Below are 13,510 nucleotides of genomic sequence, written 5' to 3'. Positions count from 1 at the left end.
TCGCGTGATTGTTCTGAATAGAGCAATTTCATGATATGTCTTGTTCATTTTCGAAACTATTTTGCTGTTTGATTTGAAGCAATACGAATACAATACAGAAAATATATCAGCATTTATTTATTATATTCGCTTTAAAAATAAAATCGAATATGAATTTTTCAAACATAGGAAACATATGGCAACACACAATTGTAATGAATTAGTGTAATGAATTATTATAATAACAAAATTTTATTTTTTACTTAATAATAATCTCAGACCTCGTAACATTTTTTCAATTTGAAATTTCAGAATTGAAATTACAAAGATATTTTAAGAATGTATTATATTAAAATGTTGTAAAAGAATAATCTACTTGAGTTATTATTAAAAAAATTATTTTGCAATTGATCAAAATTTTGTAATCAAAAGATTTGTATAGATGTATGTAAATCTGTGAAATCTAAAACGCTTTAATTTTTCTTTTTTTTCTTTTTCTTCATATGTTTCTTATAATTTATTTATGTTATTATGATATATGCTTTTATTCCGAGATTTATTTATAATAATATAATACATTCTTGTCAGACAATTTTTTAAACGAAAAATAAAGATAACGATTACAAAGTTAGAGATTAGTATTATTCTCTTTGCACGATAATGTATGGCATGCAAAACATGAACGAGCATACTATCGAATCTCACAGCTAAAGCAAGTCGATCGCAAAGTGCAGACGAGCGAAACCTTTGACGTTTCCCTGTCGTCGTTGTCGTTGTTGGCCTCTTTGTCCTTGTCGTCGTCGTCTTCGTTGTCGTCGTCGTTGTGGTTGCTTCCTCCGCCGCCATCCGCTTCGTCGTCGTCGTCGTCGTCGACATCGTCATCGTTGTCGTCGTTGTCGTAGTAGTGTCTGATGCAATCGAGCGCAACAGACTCTACTCTCGACTCTCGCTATTTTTAAACGTAATTGCACCCGGCCATTTTAATGGGCGACCAGGCATAGTGACGGAGATAGAGCCACGACATGGAGAAATAACGGCAAAAATTCGCCGACAAATTTCACCGAGTGCATTAACTCGGATGAGAAGATATTGATATTTAATCGTTGCCTAGGGAGATAATTTAAGATGGGAGAAATTTTTATGCTTTATGTAAGTGTGATTATTAACTTGTACAGATAATAAACATATATATTTGTGATTCATGTGGAATTTTCGCAAAAAAAATATAAGTTATTACTTGAAGAAAATACTCGTACTTGATATTACAGTCTCGATATTCGATAACGATACTTCCGTTTGATTAGCAAATGTCGATCGTATTTTGTCCATATTCGAAGGTGACCGGATCGATTTTTAATTACCATGAATTATGCACTTTGCGATAAGATCACAATGACGAAGTTTGTCACGCGCCACTCCGCCTGCTCCAGCTTAATGTGGAGCGAAACGAGAGACGTCAGTCGATTAGTCACAGAACACCGCCGTCGTCATCCCTAAACAACGCCAATTAGTACCACTCTAAAGCGGATTATAAATAGCACGTTAGATAGGTCTGGGTTGAATTAGACGAGCTTTAAGCCGTGTATTAACGTGAATGACGTATTTCGTATGAATGTGTGTTGTTCGACACATTTTTAGGCTAATTTCAACAAGTGCGTAGTAATTCAATTGCACCGACAATACATTAGTTAATTATATTTATCGATATTTGATCGTTTCTGGATCATATAATATATGCACAGATCAAAATTTAATTAAATCGTTTATCTAATTTCAATTTAAGGTTTGGTAATAATTAATTTTAATACACATATAGAAAGAGAGAGTAGAGGGAGTATTTAATTAATTAACATAGAGAGAGCAAGGAAACATATATCATGTATTTACATGTATTTGATTGATTTAATAAATTGATAGTACTATAAGAAAGATTTCTATTAGGAGGATATTTCTTCTGCAAAAGCAAAAGCGATTTTGCGATTTATAATTTTATATTCGATATAATTAATATATTTTACATTTCTCAGTTATTTATCTTATATTTAGTTTTATGATTTATAAATATTGAACAATTTTATACTGTGTATCAATAAAATATATTTATTTCGTACGATTGATGTCAACAACATGTGTGAAGATTTTTGCATCGTACTATAACTGGGTATTCAAAATATCGATGAACAAAATAAATACTCTCTTTTATTTTCCAGAAATATTAACGCAAATCGGGGCTTGTTTTGATCAGGAGCGGGCAAACGTTATTTCCGCTATATTTCACTGAAACATGCAGCACATACACACACAGTGCGGTATGGCAAATTTCGACCAGTAGAATGTATATCCGTCGAATGCGCGACCTGTCGTGGCATCAGAAATATTATTCGCAGATGGATGCCGTTTATAATTTAACGAGTGTTTCAATAAATATTTTTCGCCTCGCAACGTTTTATCATCACGTGTTCACTGTTGACTTAACCATTGAATACTTTTCTTATGAAAAAAAAATATATTGATAGTATTATATATAAAAGTATTACTTGAAAAGAATAATATATTTCTTTTTTTAGAGCGTTAATTATTAGTTTAAAGTATTAGTTAGTAAAAATATTAGTTTAAAACTTTATGTATTTTATAATTATATATATATATGATATTGAAGTAAGAAAAAAGTGAATCGAAATGTTGGATAAAATAATAATAAAATAAAAGAAAATCATATATTGAAAAATTATCTTGAAAATATAACACGAATTAGAGATATAGTACATAATAATAAGATAAAATAAATAGAATTATCTCCTTTTAAGAGATATCTTTTTTATTTTAAGATTTAGGTAACATTTAGGTAATGCTAGTTTTCTTTAAAATTTTATAAATTTTTTTTTATCGTATGGTTGTAAATATAATATTTTAAAGTAAGGTGAGAAAAAAATATTTTAAAGGATTTATATTTTATTCTTTTAATAATGCATATATAAATTTTTATTTATTTCATTTTTTATTACTGTCCTAAAACTGTTACACTGTTGTTTTACAAGAAAAAAGTTCAATTTCATAAAAAAATTGCAAAGAGTGCGGACAAGTGCCCATAGGTTTGTTGTCCAAAATTTTCCAAACATGAGATTGTACTTTATTTTTAGCTTAAAATGAAGTTTATATAACGCATAGATTATAAATATGCAAATTTCCAGATGGGCCGAGTTACCGTTTAATATTTTCACTCTTATAAAAATTTAAATTTTTATCGTTATAAAAGATACTTATTTTATACCGGCCATTTTCTCTAAAACGATAATTCGGTCCATCTGGAAACTTGCATATTCGTAATTTACGCGTCATAAACTTTATTTTAAGAAATTTCAAAAATAAAGTTTAATCTCGAGTTGGAAAAATTTTGGGCAACAGTCCGCACTTTTTATTAAAATTGTTTACGTGGAAATTCGTATGCGAAATTTATACTGCGAATTTAAGAATTAAAAGGTTTAAAAAGGGATTTAAATAGAATCTAAGTACTATTTAAAAATTTTTAAAGCTTTATATTTTTTAGAATGGGTTATAATTCTTATTTTATATCTCTCAAAACTTTAAAATGATCGATATCCCTCGACGTGGAAACAAGCATTCTTGTTTAGCTCGACTTTTTAAAACAACGATCGAGAGAAATGGCGGTATATCCTGCAACACTTTTGCACATAGATCTCTTTTCGGAAGAAACGAATGGATTGACAACAGTGAGCGTGGTTTTGAATATATGTATATATGGATGTATGTATACATCGGATTTATGTATGCATCGGCAGTCTTTCGCACGGTCGACGAACACTCTTATCCGTGAGCATCTCGTTTTGCCGGCTCGCAGATCTCGAACAAGAAACGCCTTGTGCCGATATGCGTATGTTAGAAAGAATCTCATAACAGTCGTTGCCTCTTTCCTTATCGGGCAAAAACGTCGTCACGACGTGCTTCTTTTTTTCCTCCTTTCTCCCTCTTCAGTCTCATATGCGTCGCAAAAGATAAGCCAAAGCTTAGAGATAAAGGGAAATATTGCATGCAATCGGAAGTTGCGAAAGGATAGTTAAATAAATGAGATATGTCATAATTATAATAATACAATTTTTTTTATAACGTGCTTAAAAAATGCTAAATATCTATCGCAAATCGGCACAAAAACCCGGAATCTCGAGTTTTCAATATTACTCTTATGTCTATTTTTGGATAGGGATAATTAATGTTGTCATTATAATGTATAATCTGACGTATATGTGTGATCGGCGCAAGTATATTTACGTCATCATGCTTCTTAAGATTGCAATCAAGAGTTTGAAAGAAATTTGCTATGCTATTGTGTTAATTACATAAAGTTAGTGATACCATATAATACATATATAATCCATACCATATATAATTAATAAATATTATATTAATATATATATTATATTAATATATATAATATTATATTAATTAATATTATAAATATTATAAATGTTACATTAATATAATTAATGTATTAAGGATTAATAGAAAAAATATGTTAATGAAAAATGTATTAATAGAACAAATATGATTAACTCTTGAGATCTTTTTTATTTTACGTACATATATTGCTTACACTGATCTGATATTCTTGGCTTTTTAAATAAATCCAGATAAGCTATAAACGATCGCGTAACACCTAATCAAACGAAAGATATCGCATTATGAATTTTTTTATGTATTCTAAATTTATTTTTTTCGATAATATTGCATAACAATTCTCTATCTTTGAATATCAATAAGTTCTCGTTTAAAACTAACGAATGGCGATAGAAAAAGTAGGACAAATCGCGGACTTGACCTAGATTACGATTTATAACAGCAATTCTTTGATTTGTTTCAATCGAACATTAAAATTCAGGAGAAAAATAAAAAAAGCGCTGCATTAAAATTTGAAAGAAAATTTACTTTACTAAAATATCATAAAAAATACTTCTATTTAATTATGTTCTACTTTAATTGTGCTTTAATTTTCAATCATGATATAGGCTTTTTTACTTTATTATTATTGCAATTTTATCCGCTATATACATTAATTCACTTTTTCTTTTTCATTTATACGTATATTTGACATTTTCCAGATTATAATATTAATGTAATGCAATGTGGAGCGCATCGAGTGCACAGTTTAAATCATCGTTTACATTGCTATTGATTCATTGCTATTGATGCTGCTCAATAATATCTTAATTTCTCTCAAATAACTCGCGATAATCTTTATTTATAATATTTTTGTTTCACGGAAAAGATATGAAAACACTTGCGTTTAAGATACATTGTTATTGCCTCACATGCTCCCATTTGCTACTAGGATATATTTGCCGAGTGCATGTAGCGCTTAAGTTGCGACTTTATTTAATGCAACTGCGAATTTTTCTCAGATTGGATTACAATGTTTTCATTTTATTAAAGGAACGCTCGCGTATTTAAAGGATCTATGTTAACATTTCTAAGACTAGCCAACAGTAAGTAATTATTAATAAGATAATCTCTTATATAAAATCTTATATAAAAGAAAGTAAAGTATAATAAATTGATTTTTACATTGATGAAAGATTCGACATTCTGTTCCTTTGTAACTTTTTTTCTCCCTAGCTCTGTACGTCATAGAATTTATTATTATTTGAAATCACCGTCAGTGTAAATAATAATAAGATGCAGAAACGCACTGCTTCACATAAATAGGAGTGGATTAAGCATAAACTCTTGCATTAGAGAGAGAGAGAGAGACTTACCACAGTTCCGTAATGGTTAATAATAATAACCGGCCATATATACGCTACATCTCCTAATAGAAGCAGGATTATTACCTTTGACATTTCCGTTTTACGATACTGTAGCGTTTACATATAACAGCTGCATCCAATGCCTCACATGTTACGAATTGCAGTGGAATCCGTCCACGACGACGATGGACGCGGAGTAAGTGCATCGCGGAGTGCATCCCAGCGCATCGTTCCCACTGCTTCCCTCCCTCCCTTCCTCCCTCCTCCCGCTACCTATCCCGTCAGCGGTCGTTCGCGCCAGATGCTTCGTCGTTTTCTCCTGTCGGGCGCACGTGCTGCTCGTATCGTTCGTTCGTTCGGGCACCGGCCGTTCGGAGATTGTATGTACGAGATGGAGGAGGAGAGGACGGATGGCGCGAGAGGATCGCGTCGATGCGAGCATAAATGTTTATGCTTCGTGTCGCTCGATAACGTTCGTTATCGGCACTCTTTGGAGTTCCGCGTCGTGTCGTGCAGCTCATCGAGTCCGGATGCATTTTGACTTGAACCGCAGAGATGCGGACGAAGCGCTATAAATCTTTTTTTTAGAGAGAGAGAGAGAGAGATAAAGAAAATAGGGAAGTCGCATTAAAATAGAATCGACTGTCTTAAATGTAATCGTTTTCATTAGGTTTCGATAGCATGCATGGGCTTTATAATTCTTTAATGATTCCGAAGAAATCTGGAAAATTGATTTTTGAGAGATAATAAATATATATATAAAGATAATAAATATATATAAATGGATGGAAGTTAAATAATATTAGAATTTTGAAAATTGTCCGAATCTTAAAAATTTCATATATATTTCGGTACTTTTAGAATTCAGAGGGAGAATTTTCAACATCTTAAAAAATCAATGCACATATATAAATACGATATAATTATATTCGAAAAGAATTGAAATATTTTTAATATTATTATGCTATTCATTTTTTTTTAATCCATTGATTTGATAATTTGTATGTTTAAACTGCTTTAAATAACATCATTAAGTACACCACAGTGAAAGCCACGGTACCGAATTAAGATTCGCATCGCGTATTGTATTTGCGGCGACTAAAAGATTCAATTAAACGATTCGACGATGTGAATAAGAAATGGAATTAATCGGTGCTAATTAGCGTACCGCTCAAGAACATGATGGTGTACAGTTAAGCGGGACAAATAAACGATTTCCTCCGATCGCTTATGTTTTCTTTTGATTACGAATATATTAAATGATTAATTTTTATGCATATTTAAATGCGTTGAAAAATTATTCTAAAAATAGAGTACGCAAATTATTTATTCCGAAAGTTAAAATAATCATTGCTACTCATGTCTTGTTCTAGTAAATTTTGCTTGATCATTGAAAAGACTCTATCATTTAAAAGATAATCACGGCTAAATACAAATTATTTTATTCTTCACGGATTATAGTGTAATTCCAAATATCAGTACAAATTCTGATCCTAAATTTTAATGCATTAAAACGCGTCTTTCAATTTTACATTTTATACCGCGCGTTGTTGAAACTCAAATTCTTTGGGATTTGACAGGAGAGAGTTTTGGGAGTTTCGGGATGCTGGGACGAGAGTATGATAGTTGTAATTGGCAAAGCTACGCAGGAACAAAAAAAAAATCATTGTCGAACACGTGAACGAGGTCGATGCAGGGGCGCGGGTGGCTGCGCATCGCGAGGATTTCCTGTGCGGCATCGGAGCGCTTTAGTTTCCAACAATGGCAGTCATATTGCCCTGCCCCGCGTTTCCTCCCCCTCTCGCGCTCGATCCTTTCCCACCGCACTCAAATTCATTCAACGTTTCCAATTAAGGGGTTAGTCCACTTTGCGTCGGCAGTGAGGTGTGACTTTGCACCGCGAATGCGCGCCGTTCTCGCATGTTCTAGAACTTTATTCGACTGAAACGCTCATCATTAAAGCCGCACGATTACACGCGTCTCGATCAAAAGTTTACCGCACAGATTCGAAAAAATAGGAAAAAATTTTTTAGTTTAAAAAGTAGTCAGAAACTTCACAAATCTCCTTAAAAATTTCAAGATTTTCTTATCCGGTTCATAAGTTCTACCAACATATCATCTCTTGCATTCTAGCATTCGAGAAGGTACACAATGAGGACTAACAATGTATAAACAGATTATGTCTGCTAATTTCTAGATTTTAGAATTTTACCTTGAAAGCCTCTGTAAATAATTGTAAAATCTTTAACATCTAAATTTATTCATTTGTTTTATCATAAGCTCCACCTTTGTTTCATCACATGTTCCTAATCTCTGTGATTTTAAAATTTCAAAACTTCTGTATTTAAAATTCTTTTATTTTAAAATACTTATAATTTTTTTCTCTGTGAAATACTTTCGCTTTTTAAATCCTAGAAATTCATACGGACATTGCTTACATAACACTATTACACACATCACTCTTCGCATTAAGATCTTTGAGATATACATTATAGTTAAATATATTCCATATATATTGATGTAATCAATATATATGTCTTGTAAATTTTATTCGTTTTCTGTTTCGTAACGGTTCGATTCATTGAAATAAATGCTTGTTCACATGTGGATTAGAGACAGTTGCAGCCAATCAGCTAGCGATTACTACTACCGTGACCGTTCATCATTTCATGTATCGTTAACTTTAATCAGTATTTATCTCTTTCAAACTGATATCAATTAATATATATACGGTTGTCGTGCGTCAAAATTGTACGCTGCGGATCAATTTTCAAAGGGATGTTTTATCTGCAGTAGTCCAAAACATATAGTGAGTAAATCGATTATCGTGTATCTAACATGTTCACTCAAATGTAACGTTTATTACATTTATTTCGATAGACATCAGATGGATATGAAAAGTAGCAAGCAACTCGTTATAGCCTATTTTATAATATTTTATATTAAAGTTTTATTTTATGAATATGTAAGTACGTATGTATACAACTTGGGTTTGTAAACACATTTATAAAATATATTTCTGATGTGTATTATAGATATTTACTTTATTGCTATATATATTTATACATTTATATATAAATATGTGCTGTTATATAGAGATTTTAAAAGAAAAATGTATGGAAAAATATTTGCATTTCATATGAAATAACGCTCGATATAAAGCATTACAAGTATGTCATTCTTGACTTTTTGAAACTTTGAATTTAATATCGAATAAATATTTAATATTGAATTTAATATTTATATAAGCAATATTATTATTTCAGATATTACATTAAATCTGCGGAAGAACTCAGTCGGTATTTAATTTTAAATATTGGCAATTTTGTTTTTTTTACGATGAAAGCAAAAAAAAAACTGGAGCAAATCTTTCTACATGTAATCAAGATGGTATAAAAATCGCGAATTTCGTTCGTTAACATGTATAGCGATCGCGAAAAATATTGAAGTCGAGGGCCTCTTCCGCAATAGGAGCGACACGGTGCGCATAAGCTTATCGAGATCATCCGAAACGAGCCATTGTCAGCACGTGGTTAACCGTGACTATCTAAATTAGAATCGGTGTTGACGACGCCTCGGCCTCCCTCGTACTCGGCGCGTCGGCGTTTGCGGCCAACTTTTACATCGCCTTTTACGTCCGTGGTTTTTACACCGAGTGAAAAACTTTCGCGAAGCGGTTCATATGCGAGAAAAGCAAAAGCGAATATACGCGGCTTATCCTCGACGATTATCCTGAAGGAAACGCATAAAGCGAGGGTGTCGAATGAGCAAATTTTTGTATGAACATGTCCTAATAAAACGTAATTATTCATAATTTCTTAATTTAAATTTGTAGTATGAATTGGAATTTATTTGGTAAAAAAATATATATTAAATTACATAGTAAAAAATATATATTAAAATTCATATGTGTATATTTATATTTTTTTAAAATATTAAAATTTTAGTTTGAATATTTTAGCATTCAAGAAAAAAGGTGAAACGAGATTAGAGAATAATTTAATTTTTTTCATTATTTATCTTTTGATTATTATTTTGGTTATTTGTATGATACTTTAATTCAAAATAAGAACTCATCTTAGATCATTTTCGTGAAACTTGCGAGAACTTTCTGTGACATGATAAAAGGCGGTCGGATGTAGATAGAAGCGAGTAAGGTGATAGGTTTTTGCGCTGACTCGTCGCTGACACGAAGTGGTTTGGGTTACGTCGCGATGGTGAGATGATCGTCGAAAGGGAACAGCATGCTTCGACGGTCGGAAAATGTCATGTAGTAAACGTGATGCATCTCGAATATAAGTCATCTTTAGCTTACAGAGCTAAATAAACGTCAAATGTTCGCCTGGTGCACACACTTGTATCAGTTGTACAATTTTCAGTAAAAACTTTTTGAATGCTCATTATAAAATTGCATATATTATGATTCAGACATATCTAATAACAAAATTTTACTTTGCATCATCGTAAACAGATAATCTTATTTTTACATATCTGATGCATATATTAAAGATTTTATTTTATCACGTCAAAAAAGAGAAAAATTTCTGCAAATGAGAAAAATTAATTTCAGACATACAATTTCATTTTATCACGTTTTACAGGGGAATTAATAGAGTTATAAAATACAGTACAAATAAAATTCTTGATTATACTTGATTATATTTTCTTATACTTTTATTGTTTTAATTTTGTAGAATATATGAAACATGTTTTTTCTGAATTTTATTAAAAATGAATTAATTTGTTTGTGTCTTTCTTTAACGCCTAGTTTAAATAGTCTTTAAATAGTCTTTCTCTATGATATAAATTAAGTAATAATGCAATAGAATAAGTAACTATTTTTTACTTTAATCATTTATATATACTATGTATAATTGAAATAAATGGAAAAAAGTTAATAATATGTAATAGAAAAAGATGGAGAAGTAACAGATAGTGAAATTGCAAAAAAGCGAGGAGGAAAGTTCTTTCCTACTAGGCATAGTATCATTTTACCCAGTTTAACATTTCAACATGTGAATGCGCCATCCCGTGCAGGTAACTGCGAACAGTAATATCTTATGTCCCCGATACATTCAGGAATTTCTAACGATCGATTAATGTTTAGTAGTAAGTCGCCAGTAGTGTATCGTTCTGAAAGTGGCGCGTATAGCACGTTCCGGAAGTTTGTTTAACTCTTTAACCGATATGTTGCTTTTCTCATCGCAAGTGTTATCATTGAAGAACAAAGAGATATTCATATTTCTGTTTTAGATTCATTTATTATAGAGATAAACGTTTGATTCACTAATTGTGAGAATAATTTTTATTTTTTATTGTGTATACATAAAATCTAATAATTTAGCTTTATTAATTTGATGCAGGAATTTTGAAGACATAATTAAATTTATGCTAATTTATTGTTAATTTGTTCTTTTAATTTATCGCTTCTATCAAGTAATGAGAAATTTATATTAAAAATAAAATATTGATTTTTATCATCACTTATCAAAAATACATATAACGAATCGTAAATAAGAAATAAATATTATTAATTGATTGTATTAATTAGTTGTTTTCCAGATACTGCAAATAGATTTTAAAAACATTAAATTTTTATGGATGTGTGTATCAACTCGAACTCTACTATTACGTCATAAGAAGACAAAATGATTAAAAGTCAAAAGTCGAGAATTAACTCGATAACAAACTATCTTCTGAATTCACTATCATCGAAATGTCCTATGTAATTTTGAATTTATTTGCGAAAAAAATAAGTGTGAGAAATAATAGAAAATCGCTTTAACTGATATCGCTACTAAAATAAATTATGTTGAACAATTAATTGCTTTTCTTTGAAATGTTTAATATTGTACATTTTTCCCGAATTATTTATTTTTCAGATATGCCGAATTTATTTCTTATAGTATAATTTTATTTAAAAAACGCAATATATTAAAAAAATTAATTGATTCTTTTGGTAGAAGATTTTTCGAATTCATTGTTAAAAAAATCACTGTCGTGAAACTAAGGAAGTAATTAATTTTACATAAATAACAAATAATAAATATATCTATGTTAAAATAAAAATTTGCTCACCTCATGTTGCTCCGCCGTCTTCCTTGTATTTCCCTCTTCTCTTGTTTATCGTTTGCTACTCCTTTATGACACTTACTCATAAAAGCACAGTTAATTATGATCGCCCGACACATTACATAATATTTTCGACGTTAATTTAACATGACACGCACTTTATTTTATTATAAATTTTTCTGCAAAGCACACACACACGCGAGAAGAACAGTTAGATGAAGCTACGATACAATCGGGAAATCACGCGGCCAAATTTATACAATGCTATTTCTGTTACTACCGAATATTATAAGCACGCATTATAAACAGTTCGAGTATCAGTTTTGTACTGATAATACAACGACCTTGTGTCTGTAACGACGTTGTTTATATGTGATGTACTCAAGGTTATTTGCGTAGTTCATTCGAGAGAGTGAGACGCGTCGCAGGACGCTCCGTGTGTTACCTTATTATTTGATGGTTAAAATTCGTTTTAAAGTGCGTGCTTGTACTATTCATTAGTAAACTTTGTAAAAGATAACATTGTGTGAATTCGGCCGTGTGATTTTCCACTGCCGATCGGATCAATGCCTTTCTGTGACATAATCGTTAATGTTCGCGTTCTTTCGACGTAAAATAAAGTGCGCGTTATGTCGAGGATATATGTAAGATGCCGGGCGATTGTAATTAACCGTGTTTTCACGAGTGAGTGTTATGTGAGTGCCAAAAAGCAACAAATGAGGAGGAAATCCGAGGAAACAGCGGGCGATAGTAAAGCATCTACGAGGTGAGCAATTTATACTTTTGTTGTTCAATACATCGTATTTTTCGATGGCGTTTTGTTAAAAAGTGTGATGCGTGCGAAGAAAATTTTTATTATGATAAAATATAGAGAATAATATAACAAATTAATCAACTCTTAAAATTTTTAAATAAATATATTGTCACAAAAAATAAACCATCTTACCAGTATATCTTTCTCACATTAAAATAAAAAATGTTATCACTTAATATACGTGGATTTTTGCGTCTGTAAATTCATAAAATTTTATGAATATAAGTAAATCGAAGAATCATTGATTAGAGAAAATAAATATGTGAGAAATGGATGCTATGTTAAATGAAGAGGGAAGTAAAGAGATAAGTGCGCAGACAACTCGTTCTTTTTTTTTGCGTGTTCTCCGTTTTTATCGTAGGCGTAAGTAGGAATATTTCTCTCATCGGAATCGTGTCGGCTCCCTTACTGTGTTTGCGCGTTATAGGCTAGGTCAGGTCTCTAGATAGGGACGCTACAAGTACGGTACAAATGCACTTGCACGCATGCAAGCACGAATGAATAGATCATCCCGTTTGCCGTATCGAACGAGTTAGACGAACAACGGTTACTTCTTAATGGACTCACCATGCTCGTCCATTACCCTAGGCTGACACGCTTGTATCCCCCTCGACGTGCACACGCACGCAATAAGGCATACGTGACACCATTGTCATATGGTTGTAACTAACTCGCACGAGCTCTCGTTGACAAACGCGACCTTTTATTCCGACATGCGGCTCTAACGCGAGAAAATCGGTGAAAACATAACGGGACGCTTAGCTCTTTAGAGCTAATTTAAAGCCCGGGTCTATATTCGCGTTTCATGTTCACCATGAAATGTGATGTTACGATTTTGCGAGTTATATTTGTCTAATACACACCTGAAGACCGTATATTACAGCGG

The 13,510-nt window shown here is 31.6% G+C and overlaps 1 protein-coding gene across 6 annotated transcripts in view; it reads left to right on the top strand.

Moving 5' to 3' along the window:
• Rbp6 (RNA-binding protein 6) overlaps window positions 1–13,510 on the top strand; it is a 620,420-nt gene that overhangs the window by 35,951 nt on the left and 570,959 nt on the right. The window contains exon 1 of one of the 6 annotated variants that reach the window (XM_083081661.1): window positions 12,290–12,576. The exons of the other annotated variants lie outside the window; for them this stretch is intronic. The gene's annotated coding sequence lies outside the window, so the exon portion shown is untranslated. Of the gene's footprint in view, window positions 1–12,289; window positions 12,577–13,510 lie in introns of those variants that run through there. 6 annotated transcript variants of the gene reach the window in all.

The sequence above is a fragment of the Camponotus vicinus genome, unplaced genomic scaffold (assembly GCF_025532165.1).
Source record: "Camponotus vicinus isolate PSW18456_S1 unplaced genomic scaffold, iyCamVici1.0 SCAF_11, whole genome shotgun sequence".
In the NCBI taxonomy this organism is placed as follows: domain Eukaryota; kingdom Metazoa; phylum Arthropoda; class Insecta; order Hymenoptera; family Formicidae; genus Camponotus; species Camponotus vicinus.
This window is presented reverse-complemented; position numbering and strand designations above follow the sequence as displayed.